This window comes from Camponotus vicinus, unplaced genomic scaffold (genome assembly GCF_025532165.1).
Source record: "Camponotus vicinus isolate PSW18456_S1 unplaced genomic scaffold, iyCamVici1.0 SCAF_7, whole genome shotgun sequence".
Classification (NCBI taxonomy): Eukaryota; Metazoa; Arthropoda; class Insecta; order Hymenoptera; family Formicidae; genus Camponotus; species Camponotus vicinus.
In genome coordinates this window covers 9,421,951-9,435,298 of record NW_028141979.1, presented here as the reverse complement: position 1 = coordinate 9,435,298, position 13,348 = coordinate 9,421,951, and the positions used below count along the sequence as shown (strand labels likewise).

Sequence of the window (13,348 nt, the reverse complement as noted above, 5' to 3'; positions counted from 1 at the left end):
TCTATCCTGTCGAGTGTTCTAAAGGACCATCGACTATTTTAACGAAAGAAGAAGAATCAAGAATCACAGAATGGATAATCTACTGCTGTGATAGAGGTTTTCCAGTTAGTAGAAATCAACTGCTTGATAGTGTGCATTCGTTAGTGACTGAATTAAAAAGGAGTACGCCTTTCACGAATAACAAGCCTGATAGACATTGGTACGAAGGTTTCCGTAGACGTCATCCAGAATTGTGCCTCAGAGTAGCTTAAAATTTGACACGTACTCGTGCTTCAGCTACAGAGAATGTGTTAAGAAATTGGTTCGCTGAAGTGCATGCACATTTGCAAAAAAAGGATCTTGTTGAAATTGATTCATCCAGGGTATTTAACTGTGATGAGAGTGCTTTTTTTCTTTTTCCCCAAAGCTGATCAGGTTATCGCAAAAAGAGGATCAAAATCAGTTTATAAAGTTATTGATGGAGACGAGAAAGAAAATTTGACGACGCTTTTTATGGTGAATGCTAAGGGAGAAATGGCTCCACCAATGATCTTATATTGGTACAAGCGAATGCCATACAGTGTTACAAGTAAAATCCCTTCTGGATGAAGTGTTGGTTCAACAGAAAAAGGGTGGATGACAGCACAATCGTTCTACGAATATATAACAAATGTGTTTCACCCATGGCTAGTAGCTCAGAAGATTTCAATGCCTATAGTCTTGTATGTGGATGGTCACTCATCTCACTTAACTATGCCATTAAGTGCCTTTTGTCGCGAGAATGGAATTGAACTTGTAGCACTGTATCCTAATGCAACTCATATACTTCAAGCCTTAGACGTATCGATATTTCACCCTTTAAAGCAGTCCTGGAAGAAGACAGTAGATAAGTGGAGATTAGATAATGCTCCACAGCGTGTGCGAAAAGAGAATTTTGCTCCATTATTAAAAGAAGCAGTGGATTCTATAAATTTAGCTGAAATAGTTAAAAATGGATTCAAGACTTGCGGTTTGTGGCCCTTCTCGGCAGACGCTGTAAATTATAACATTCTCAATAAAAATAAAAAACAAAAAGAGGTGCCTGAAGAACAGATTGAACATTCTATTAATGAGATGAATAGTTATGAAGAAGACTGTAAAAAACACTTGAAATTTTTTGAAAAGCACATTAGCAATGATATTTTACGTACATTCAACAATGCAGAGCTTCATGAATCTCCAGTTTTATTTATTGATATAAAAAATAAAGGACTATATAAGTATTGGAAAATGATGAAAAGATTATCTGGTAAATTCGATATCTAAATTTATATTAATAACTATTTTTTACATAAGTGTTATTAATAAAAGTTATAAAATTGTAGATAACTAACTGTACACAGTAAAAAAATTTTAATTATTTTTGTAAAATGTTTTTTGTGTCCTTATTAATATTATATTAATTATTTAGGAATAGAAACTAATGTTGAAGAAGCTGATGTTGAAGAAAGTAATGTTGAAACTAATTTAATTCTAAATATAGAAAACATAAATGATAATCACGATATCAATATTCCAATAGAAATAGTGGAAAATTCAAGAACGCTTTACAATGAGAGTATAGATTATGAGATTATTAATTTAATAAATATAGATAATGTAGACTCAAATTGTAATTTTGATACTGGCAATAAATTATTGGAAGGGCCGTCAGAAAATATTGAAACGCTGCAGTCGAGTAAGTATTAGTTTGCTAAATCTTAACGGTATGTACTTGTGCCATAAATTTTAATGCACATAATTTTTTATAATCAATTTTTTATTATATTTTTCATTTTTAGATATTCAAAATCAAATAAATGACTCAAATATAATTAAAATACATGAATTAAACAATAATTCACAGAATAACAACTCCGAAATATATAACAATTTACAGAATGGCATGTTGCGTCATAACATAAAAAGTCGTGCACGACAGGGCTTCGTAATGCCCGACAAAGAAAAGAAACGAAAATGAAATCGAGACGGTAGTGGAAAAGTCTGCTGGTGATTTCCGTCGCGACCTCCGCGATCTCGCGATGCACGCGCTTGGTCGATTGGTCGAGGGGCGGCCCTAAGGCCCGATGGCCCACGAATCGGGCGACTTCCAACTTCCGAAAGACGACGGAGGTCAGCGGTGGAAGTCAGTAGCAGATTAACTTCCAAGCGAGCAACAACAGTCGAGTTCGCATACTAGTATTATAAATCGCGGCGTTACAAGAGTACTCTTAGGCGTCGTCGCGATCCGAGTAATAACTCGAGGCGTCATCGCGACCCAGAGAACTCTCAAAGCGTGTCGCGACCGATGAAATAATAAATATTATAACAACCACAAACTGTCATAAATGAACAATAAATAAAATATATTAAACGAGTTTGTGAAATAAATCTTATCCGTACCCAAAGGGTGTGAAAACAAATAAATAAAGGAAACAACAGGGTCAACACGAGAGTGGTGACGCTGTACATAACATGGCAACTCCGAAATAAATAACAATTTACAAAATGGCAATTCCGAAATAAACAGTAATTTACAGAATAACAACTCCGAATTGAAAGGCAAGTTACTTTATATGATAATATTATTAAAAGTGTCTTTTTAATTTTTGATTTATTCCTTTTGATTAACTCCTTCTGATATACAGATCATGATTTAGAGAATAATGATTTGAGAGAAATGGTTTCTTCACCATTTAAAAAAGCTTTATTATGGCCAGAAAAAATACCTAAAAATATGAAGAAAAAGAAAATTGAAAAAATACCAACTGTGGCTACATCAGATGAGTGGCAGGCTTATCATTTGAAGAAAGAAGAGGAAAAGGCAAGAAAAGAATTAGAAAGAGTAAAAAAACAAGAGAAAAGAAAAGCTTCGTAGCAAAAAAAAGGCTGAAAAACAATCCGCGAAAAAAATAATTATTGAAGAAAAGAAAAAGAAACAAGCAGAGAAGAAAAGATTATTAGAAGAAAAAAAAATTAAAGAAAGTCAGAAAAGGGAAATAAATAAATACTCTCTACAAAATCATTAAGTATTATCTTTATAATATCTATCTTATTTTATAAAATTATTATAAGGTTATATTTTTGCAATTTTAAAAAGTTATATTCTTAAATATATAATTTATAAAAAAGATTACAAATAAATTATAGTTATTACTACAAAATCGTTAAAAATTATTTCATTTTATTTGCATGATTATCGTGTCCGGATATTGGGTCGGAGAAGTTTAGTAATCGGGACAAGCATTTCCATGTGTCCGGATATTGGTACATTTGTACGCCTTAACATTTTTATTATTATTACAATAATTTAAATATTTTTTATGTCTTTTATGCCTTAATAGTAAGCTCTTATACTTTACCTTTCAATTGGTTATATAATTAGACCATTAAAACTCGTGAGCACTTATAAAAATTAAACGAAATCGAACTAGCATCGTTAGATGTCCGGCTGTTGGGACGTTTACCTTACAGAGCAAACTGAACGATGAATCGTTAGATAGATTCTTGCGTGTTGTTAGAGAAACTTCTTGTTTCGAAACGCAAAGCGCTCTGTATTTGGAGTTTCCGGATCTGATAACAGCCAGTGATAGCGACAACAGTTTACAAATAATTGGAGGCAACTGTACTGATCACTGGCGATGCATTTTCTGTGATGGCTTCAAACTGCATGTATATGACAGCTTACTTGGCTGTACATATAAAAAATTGTCAGAAAAAGAGAAAGATTATATTCGCGAACGTTATCCAAGAATAAATGTAAGCAATATAATATTTGAAAAAGTCCAAGAACAACCAGATAGCATATGTTGCGGAATTTATGCAGCTGCTTTTGCTACATCTGTAGTTTTAGGAAGAAATCCTTGTGAGGATAAATATTCTAATGACGTAGAGCGCATGAGACGTCATTTTATGAATATAATAGAAACTAACAAGCTGTCACCGTTCCCTTCACAATAAATGTTTGTTGCACCAAAATAAATAGCATTTGTTTAATATAATAATATTCAATGCGTCCCTCATTCGCATAAGAAGAATGCTATATTATTTATACACTTGGTGTGCAAATCGGAAAGACGAAAATATAATAGTTGCGTCTTACGAGAATGGGCGATGGATGGGGCCCATTCTATATATGAAATATTTTTAAAAATATTTTATATTAATATAAATATATTTAATATTATATATTTTATATACTAATAAAGCCAAGGGCGATCTAACGTGTACTGGCATTATACGTTTATATGTATATACATACACCTAGTGTTATATACTTTACGTATTTTTATCTCTATATAATAAATATGTACAAATAAATTATTTAATATTTGAATACAAACAATTACATATTGAACACATAATTATCTTTATTTTGTGTTTTATATCATGATGAATAAAATATTAATACGTATATTTATAACATTTAATATATATACACAAATACATATACTAAATAGTGTTGTAAGTACATGTATTCATTTTTTGTCATTATGGTGTTAAGTGTAAAAGATAACTATTTGTAACTGTATTATATTAATTTTTTAAATAATTAATTTTGTATTTATCATATACGGCTAAAATTAAGAAAAGCATATTTTTCTTTGGTTAAAGATTTCTCTTCAATTATAAATGTATAATATTATATATATGTTATTATATATATATATATTTGTGAAATAAATATTTTATTACATTTGATTAATATCTCTTAGACACTTTGTAAACGTCTAGTTCATCTTGTACATTATATCATAGATTTGCATTTGCAAAATATGCAATAAATAGGAACTAAATATGCTACAATGTTTAATTTTAGAAATATGTGTATATAATGTGTATATAAACAATTTATTTGCATTTATTAGACACAGATAAAAATAAGAAAAGTATAGGATATTAGATATATAGTGTTATATACACATATTTCTCAGAAACATTGTAACATATTTAGTTCCTATTTATTGCATATCTTGCATATGCAAAGCCATGATATAATGAAGCCATGTACAAGATGAAGTAGACGTATGAAAAGTGTCTAAGAGATATCAAATATGATAAAATATTTATTTTACAAATATATATATTACTATACATTTATAATTGAAGAAAAAGTTTAACTAAAGAAGAATATGCTTTTCTTAATTTTAGTCGTATATGATAAATACAAAATTAATTATTAAATTAATATAATACGGTTACACAAATTGAATATAGTTATGTTTATTTTACACTTTACATCATAATTACACAAACAATGAATACATGTTCCAACAATATTCAATATATGTATTTATATATGTATATTATAAGTATTATTTTATTCATTATAATATAAAATACAAAATAAAAATAATTATATATTCAATATGTATGTATTTAAATATTACAATTTATTTGTATTTATTATACAGATTTGTATTTATTATACAGATAAATATAAGTCAAGTGTATAACATTAGATGTTTATTATATACAAATATTTTTCAAATTTAATTTACACACATTTTGTATATGCCTATTCGTTTTCTACATTATATTCAGCCTTGCGACGAAATTTTGGTCGAGAAAAAAAGTCGTTTTTTTATAACCATTTGAAACGACACATGTACAAAGATCACGCGGTGTGTACTATTATTACCACACAACAAATGTCTCTCAGCGAGCGAGCGAAAGAGACAATAATAAAAGCGAGCGAGACTAATAGGAACGAGCGAGAGGGGCATAGCAGTTGGCAGGGAAAGTCGAGGATCGAGCCTTTCCTTGCACGCTGCTATTCCCTTTTCGCTCACTCCTATTACTGTCTCGCTCGCCCTCGCTCCTATTACTGTCTCGCTCGCCCTCGCTCCTATTGCTATCTCGCTCACTCTCATGCCGACTGCGTCGGTAACATTTTTTTTAGTTATTTCAAGGCGGCGCTCAAAATCGCGCATGAGTTCGCCGATGACTCCAGCATCCCCTTAACAATTATCATTTTTTACTTGCATCTTATATACTTTTTAAAGATTTTAATTTTATATATAAGAGATTAGTTGGTGTGTGAAAACTATCAAGGAATTACATTTCTTAACAGTCTATAACATCTTATTGTATGTGCTCCATGAACTACAATCATACGTGGAAAAAATCATAGAGAACTATCACAAGCTGGATTTTACAAGCAAAAATCAACAATGGATCAAATCTTTAACCTCAGACAAGCAAAAAACCTATGAATTCTCAATGGAAATCTATCATTTATTTATTGATTTTAAAAGTGTATATGATAGAATAAATAGAACGGCCTTGTTCAAGGCGAATGGAATTTGATATATCATAGATGCGCGGTTTTGAGCTTCAGCTCAAGTCGGCTAAGTGATGTCACGCTTTACTTCGACAAGTGATTCGGCTAGAATCAGTTAGAACTCAATCGATTGTTTCGGAATGATCGTTAATAGGTCCCTTTTCTTTCTAACCAATATAAAATACAAATAACCATACGACTTCTAATAACCTTACGCACAGCGTGTGTAACCTATTGAAACTGTGTCGAGTGGATTTCCTTAGGCACGATTTTCGCTCGATGAAAGAGATTGTTTCTCTATTTTCTAAATTGCTGATTATTAGCATTTAAAAAATGTGGGTATCCTCGTGATTCGGCTAGAATCGGTTAGAACCCAATCGATTGTTTCGGAATGATCGTTAATAGGTCCCTTTTCTTTCTAACCAATATAAAATACAAATAACCATACGACTTCTAATAACCTTACGCACAGCGTGTGTAACCTATTGAAACTGTGTCGAGTGGATTTCCTTAGGCACGATTTTCGCTCGATGAAAGAGATTGTTTCTCTATTTTCTAAATTGCTGATTATTAGCATTTAAAAAATGTGGGTATCCTCGTGATTCGGCTAGAATCGGTTAGAACCCAATCGATTGTTTCGGAATGATCGTTAATAGGTCCCTTTTCTTTCTAACCAATATAAAATACAAATAACCATACGACTTCTAATAACCTTACGCACAGCGTGTGTAACCTATTGAAACTGTGTCGAGTGGATTTCCTTAGGCACGATTTTCGCTCGATGAAAGAGATTGTTTCTCTATTTTCTAAATTGCTGATTATTAGCATTTAAAAAATGTGGGTATCCTCGTGATTCGGCTAGAATCGGTTAGAACCCAATCGATTGTTTCGGAATGATCGTTAATAGGTCCCTTTTCTTTCTAACCAATATAAAATACAAATAACCATACGACTTCTAATAACCTTACGCACAGCGTGTGTAACCTATTGAAACTGTGTCGAGTGGATTTCCTTAGGCACGATTTTCGCTCGATGAAAGAGATTGTTTCTCTATTTTCTAAATTGCTGATTATTAGCATTTAAAAAATGTGGGTATCCTCGTGATTCGGCTAGAATCGGTTAGAACCCAATCGATTGTTTCGGAATGATCGTTAATAGGTCCCTTTTCTTTCTAACCAATATAAAATACAAATAACCATACGACTTCTAATAACCTTACGCACAGCGTGTGTAACCTATTGAAACTGTGTCGAGTGGATTTCCTTAGGCACGATTTTCGCTCGATGAAAGAGATTGTTTCTCTATTTTCTAAATTGCTGATTATTAGCATTTAAAAAATGTGGGTATCCTCGTGATTCGGCTAGAATCGGTTAGAACCCAATCGATTGTTTCGGAATGATCGTTAATAGGTCCCTTTTCTTTCTAACCAATATAAAATACAAATAACCATACGACTTCTAATAACCTTACGCACAGCGTGTGTAACCTATTGAAACTGTGTCGAGTGGATTTCCTTAGGCACGATTTTCGCTCGATGAAAGAGATTGTTTCTCTATTTTCTAAATTGCTGATTATTAGCATTTAAAAAATGTGGGTATCCTCGTTCTTTCGGCGTCTACCAACCTTGTGTACTGCGCTATGATATAGCATTCATCTGAAATTGTACTTAGCGGGTCCACGTTCGATATGAGATAGGATATTATGCGCGACAAGAGTCGAATGAACTTCACTTGCCTCTATTCTGTCAATTTGCATCGATTCTTCATTCCGGTTTGAGCTTAATCTTTGCTCAGAGTTACCGTTGCATGCCCGACCTGTTAGCTCGAAGCTGATTCTCATAAGTGAAAGTAAGTAGGATTTTCGCTCGTACCAGAACCGGGAGTGTCGTTCAAAGTATATATATATTAAGTATATATCGTGCGACCTATAAATGCGATCTATAAACATATAAAATTTTTAATCGTATTTGCATCGATTCGTCTTCATTCCGGTTTGAGCTTAATCTTTGTTCAGAGTTACCGTTGCATGCCCGACCTGTTGGCTCGAAGCTGATTCTCGTAAGTGAAAGTAAGTAGGATTTTCGCTCGTACCAAAACCGGGAGTGTCGTTCAAAGTATATATATATTAAGTATATATCGTGCGACCTATAAATGCGACCTATAAACATAAAATTTTTAATCGTACCGAAATAGTACGGAAACCGTTCAATATCGCGCATATAAGTGCGAAAATAGTGATAAAAATATCGCACATGAGTGCAGAAGTACCGATAAAAGTATCGCGCGACCTATAAATGCGACTTATAAACATATAAAATTTTTAATCGTATTTGCATCGATTCGTCTTCATTCTGGTTTGGGCTTAATCTTTGCTCAGAGTTACCGTTGCATGCCCGACCTGTTGGCTCGAAGCTGATTCTCGTAAGTGAAAGTAAGTAGGATTTTCGCTCGTACCAAAATCGGGAGTGTCGTTCAAAGTATATATATATTAAGTATATATTGTAAGGCTTTGGTGCCAGGCGGACACGACGCCGGTACTTGAACCTGATACGTCTCGAGCTGTCTTATGTCTTATGCAGTCGTTATGCAGCCGTAAGGGCAGAGTCTTTCGCTAGCTCTCGAGCCAGACGGTTTCTCGGCCGGTCGCCGATGTCTCCGCGCCCTTTATCCAACAGCCACCCCTTACAATATCATGTGACCTATAAATGCGACCTATAAACATAAAATTTTTAATCGTATCGAAATAGTACGAGAACTGTTGAATATCGCACATAAAAGTGCGGAAATAGTGATAAAAATATCGCACGTGAGTGCGGAAGTGCCGATAAAAGTATCGCGCGACCTATAAACATGACCTATAAACATATAAAATTTTTAATCGTATTTGCATCGATTCGTCTTCATTCCGGTTTGGGCTTAATCTTTGCTCAGAGTTACCGTCGCCTTCCCGACCTGTTAGCTCGAAGCTGATTCTCGTAAGTGAAAGTAAGTAGGATTTTCGCTCGTATCAAAACCGGGAGTGTCGTTCAAAGTATATATATATTAAGTATATATCGTGCGATCTATAAATGCGATCTATAAACATATAAAATTTTTAATCGTATTTGCATCGATTCGTCTTCATTCTGGTTTGGGCTTAATCTTTGCTCAGAGTTACCGTTGCATGCCCGACCTGTTGGCTCGAAGCTGATTCTCGTAAGTGAAAGTAAGTAGGATTTTCGCTCGTACCAAAATCGGGAGTGTCGTTTAAAGTATATATATATTAAGTATATATTGTAAGGCTTTGGTGCCAGGCGGACACGACGCCGGTACTTGAACCTGATACGTCTCGAGCTGTCTTATGTCTTATGCAGTCGTTATGCAGCCGTAAGGGCAGAGTCTTTCGCTAGCTCTCGAGCCAGACGGTTTCTCGGCCGGTCGCCGATGTCTCCGCGCCCTTTATCCAACAGCCACCCCTTACAATATCATGTGACCTATAAATGCGACCTATAAACATAAAATTTTTAATCGTATCGAAATAGTACGAGAACTGTTGAATATCGCACATAAAAGTGCGGAAATAGTGATAAAAATATCGCACGTGAGTGCGGAAGTGCCGATAAAAGTATCGCGCGACCTATAAACATGACCTATAAACATATAAAATTTTTAATCGTATTTGCATCGATTCGTCTTCATTCCGGTTTGGGCTTAATCTTTGCTCAGAGTTACCGTCGCCTTCCCGACCTGTTAGCTCGAAGCTGATTCTCGTAAGTGAAAGTAAGTAGGATTTTCGCTCGTATCAAAACCGGGAGTGTCGTTCAAAGTATATATATATTAAGTATATATCGTGCGATCTATAAATGCGATCTATAAACATATAAAATTTTTAATCGTATTTGCATCGATTCGTCTTCATTCTGGTTTGGGCTTAATCTTTGCTCAGAGTTACCGTTGCATGCCCGACCTGTTGGCTCGAAGCTGATTCTCGTAAGTGAAAGTAAGTAGGATTTTCGCTCGTACCAAAATCGGGAGTGTCGTTCAAAGTATATATATATTAAGTATATATTGTAAGGCTTTGGCGCCAGGCGGACACGACGCCGGTACTTGAACCTGATACGTCTCGAGCTGTCTTATGTCTTATGCAGTCGTTATGCAGCCGTAAGGGCAGAGTCTTTCGCTAGCTCTCGAGCCAGACGGTTTCTCGGCCGGTCGCCGATGTCTGCGCGCCCTTTATCCAACAGCCACCCCTTACAATATCATGTGACCTATAAATGCGACCTATAAACATAAAATTTTTAATCGTACCGAAATAGTACGAGAACTGTTGAATATCGCACATAAAAGTGCGGAAATAGTGATAAAAATATCGCACGTGAGTGCGGAAGTGCCGATAAAAGTATCGCGCGACCTATAAACATGACCTATAAACATATAAAATTTTTAATCGTATTTGCATCGATTCGTCTTCATTCCGGTTTGGGCTTAATCTTTGCTCAGAGTTACCGTCGCCTTCCCGACCTGTTAGCTCGAAGCTGATTCTCGTAAGTGAAAGTAAGTAGGATTTTCGCTCGTATCAAAACCGGGAGTGTCGTTCAAAGTATATATATATTAAGTATATATCGTGCGACCTATAAATGCGATCTATAAACATATAAAATTTTTAATCGTATTTGCATCGATTCGTCTTCATTCTGGTTTGGGCTTAATCTTTGCTCAGAGTTACCGTTGCATGCCCGACCTGTTGGCTCGAAGCTGATTCTCGTAAGTGAAAGTAAGTAGGATTTTCGCTCGTACCAAAACCGGGAGTGTCGTTCAAAGTATATATATATTAAGTATATATCGTGCGACCTATAAATGCGACCTATAAACATAAAATTTTTAATCGTACCGAAATAGTACGGAAACCGTTCAATATCGCGCATATAAGTGCGAAAATAGTGATAAAAATATCGCACATGAGTGCAGAAGTACCGATAAAAGTATCGCGCGACCTATAAATGCGACTTATAAACATATAAAATTTTTAATCGTATTTGCATCGATTCGTCTTCATTCTGGTTTGGGCTTAATCTTTGCTCAGAGTTACCGTTGCATTCCCGACCTGTTAGCTCGAAGCTGATTCTCGTAAGTGAAAGTAAGTAGGATTTTCGCTCGTACCAAAATCGGCAGTGTCGTTCAAAGTATATATATGTTAAGTATATATCGTGCGACCTATAAACATATAAAATTTTTAATCGTATTTTCCGCTGTCGTCCGCCGTAGCATACGTATACATTAAAAATTATATTGCGATAACTAGGAGGCCGAGCTCTCTATTCTCTCGAAAATCGACAACAGGTTTCAGCGTGTAGACCTCTTCACGTAACAACCTATACATTATTTATATTAATGAGGCCGAGACCTCACGTATTAAAGATTCACGAGCAGAATAACAGTGTTATAAAAGAAATCGTGTGTGAATTCCAACCCTCACATACTTCATTCCACATTCATCTCGCGGATAAACTTACGACAAGAGAACACCCTGTCTTATCTACTATTCAATCTAACCTTAGAAATAGTGAGAGAAACCAAAATAGACACCAGAAGAACTCTCATAAATAAAATCGTCCAAGTCTTAGCATATGACGTGAATATAATCGCAAGGACAAAAAAACCTAACTAAATCCGCAACGACAGTCATAGGAGCAGCAAAAACATGGGACTGTTATAACATTTGATGCTGACACTTTAACAATCGGGGTTTAAAATGATATATCAAATTACTAGTGATGACAATTTATCTAGATTCGACATTCATTTTTCGGAAGATCGCGACAAAGAGATAGAAGAGAAAATGGAACTTGGTCTACGTCTTACGGAAAAAGGTAATAAGCTACAGAAATATTTATAAAGGTCAATATAAGACTTTTGAGACTAGTACTAAAGTCAAGATTGCTGTATACTTTCCACGATCTGATGACAATATAACAGATGAAAAGTACTCATATCCAAGAGCTGCTGCACACACTGCTAGAATTTTGTCTAATGCAATGTTTGAAAGACGTATGGCTTCTACATTAGGTCTTAGCATTGGATGGGTGCATTGATTCAAGAAGCTAATCTTAAGAATTTTCTTTCTGCTCTTACTGATGATGAAAATCTTTTACCAGGAATACATAAGTTAAAGCACACTGATCAATCAATTTTCTGTTTAGTCACTATACCTAGAGTTAGACCACACAAATATTTAGATTCGTCAATAGCTGAAAGTCTGATATTTTTGTTGTTTGCTATAGTTAATGATTTTGTAATCACTATGAGCAAAAAAAGCACTGAAGAAAAAAATCAAAGTTTTACTGTAGATGCTTCATCTAAATCAGTGCTGGGATTTATTTGCAACTTTCGGCTAGATTTCTTAGTTTACGCCTACTGTTCCCCTTCTACCGCTCGCGCCTTAGCGACCGCGCCGCCGGTCGCTCGTAACTAAGGAACGCTCAGGAACGTGCGCGCCACAAATGTAATGTGGCAATCTATCTGATTGTAAGTTCTCTTTATTGTTTATTAATAATAAAAATAATTATTCTATTGTAGGGACGATTGTCTCCTACTCCGCCTCTGTTATACATACACACACACACACACACACACACGTACATATTTACTCATGTATATTATATTAAATCTATAAATTCTAAATTTACATATCTTCACATATGTTAGGAAATGCAACTTTCTAATCCCTGCATGTATGCATCCGACATCCGCTTTCACTTCTATAGAGATTTACAACCCTTGCATGTTACGCAGCCTTCCATCGATCCCTTAGATCGCCAATTAACATATGGCAAGCACACGGCTTTTCCTTACGCAACGATCACTCGTCCCTTTGAGAATTTTTCCTACCATAAAACTTTCTCCCGGATCATGCATGCTGAATCCTGATTTTCCAGAATTCATGCGGTATCCCGCTTTCGAGGGGTTCACATCGCGCTTTCACACAGTACACACGAGACTTCACACAGTATACAAGACACTAAAAAATTATAGATTAAAATAAATTCGGAGCTATTTAACTGAGAAGCGTTAATTTCTTATATCCCGAGAT

At 34.9% G+C, this 13,348-nt stretch overlaps 1 protein-coding gene and 1 long non-coding RNA gene across 8 annotated transcripts in view; both read right to left on the bottom strand.

Moving 5' to 3' along the window:
• LOC145974507 (uncharacterized) overlaps positions 1-13,348 on the bottom strand; it is a 70,417-nt gene that overhangs the window by 48,849 nt on the left and 8,220 nt on the right. The window contains exons 4-5 of one of the 7 annotated variants that reach the window (XR_014439709.1): positions 8,300-10,539; positions 5,206-8,217 (exon numbers count right to left, since the gene is read on the bottom strand). The exons of 4 other annotated variants lie outside the window; for them this stretch is intronic. The gene's annotated coding sequence lies outside the window, so the exon portion shown is untranslated. Of the gene's footprint in view, positions 1-5,205; positions 10,540-13,348 lie in introns of those variants that run through there. 2 more of the 7 variants (XR_014439708.1, XR_014439710.1) reach the window with 2 other exon arrangements.
• Positions 10,237-12,648, bottom strand: LOC145974508 (uncharacterized). Its single transcript, XR_014439712.1, has 2 exons — positions 11,266-12,648; positions 10,237-11,122 (listed from the first exon to the last, which is right to left on the bottom strand). It is a non-coding gene; the product is annotated as an uncharacterized LOC145974508 (long non-coding RNA).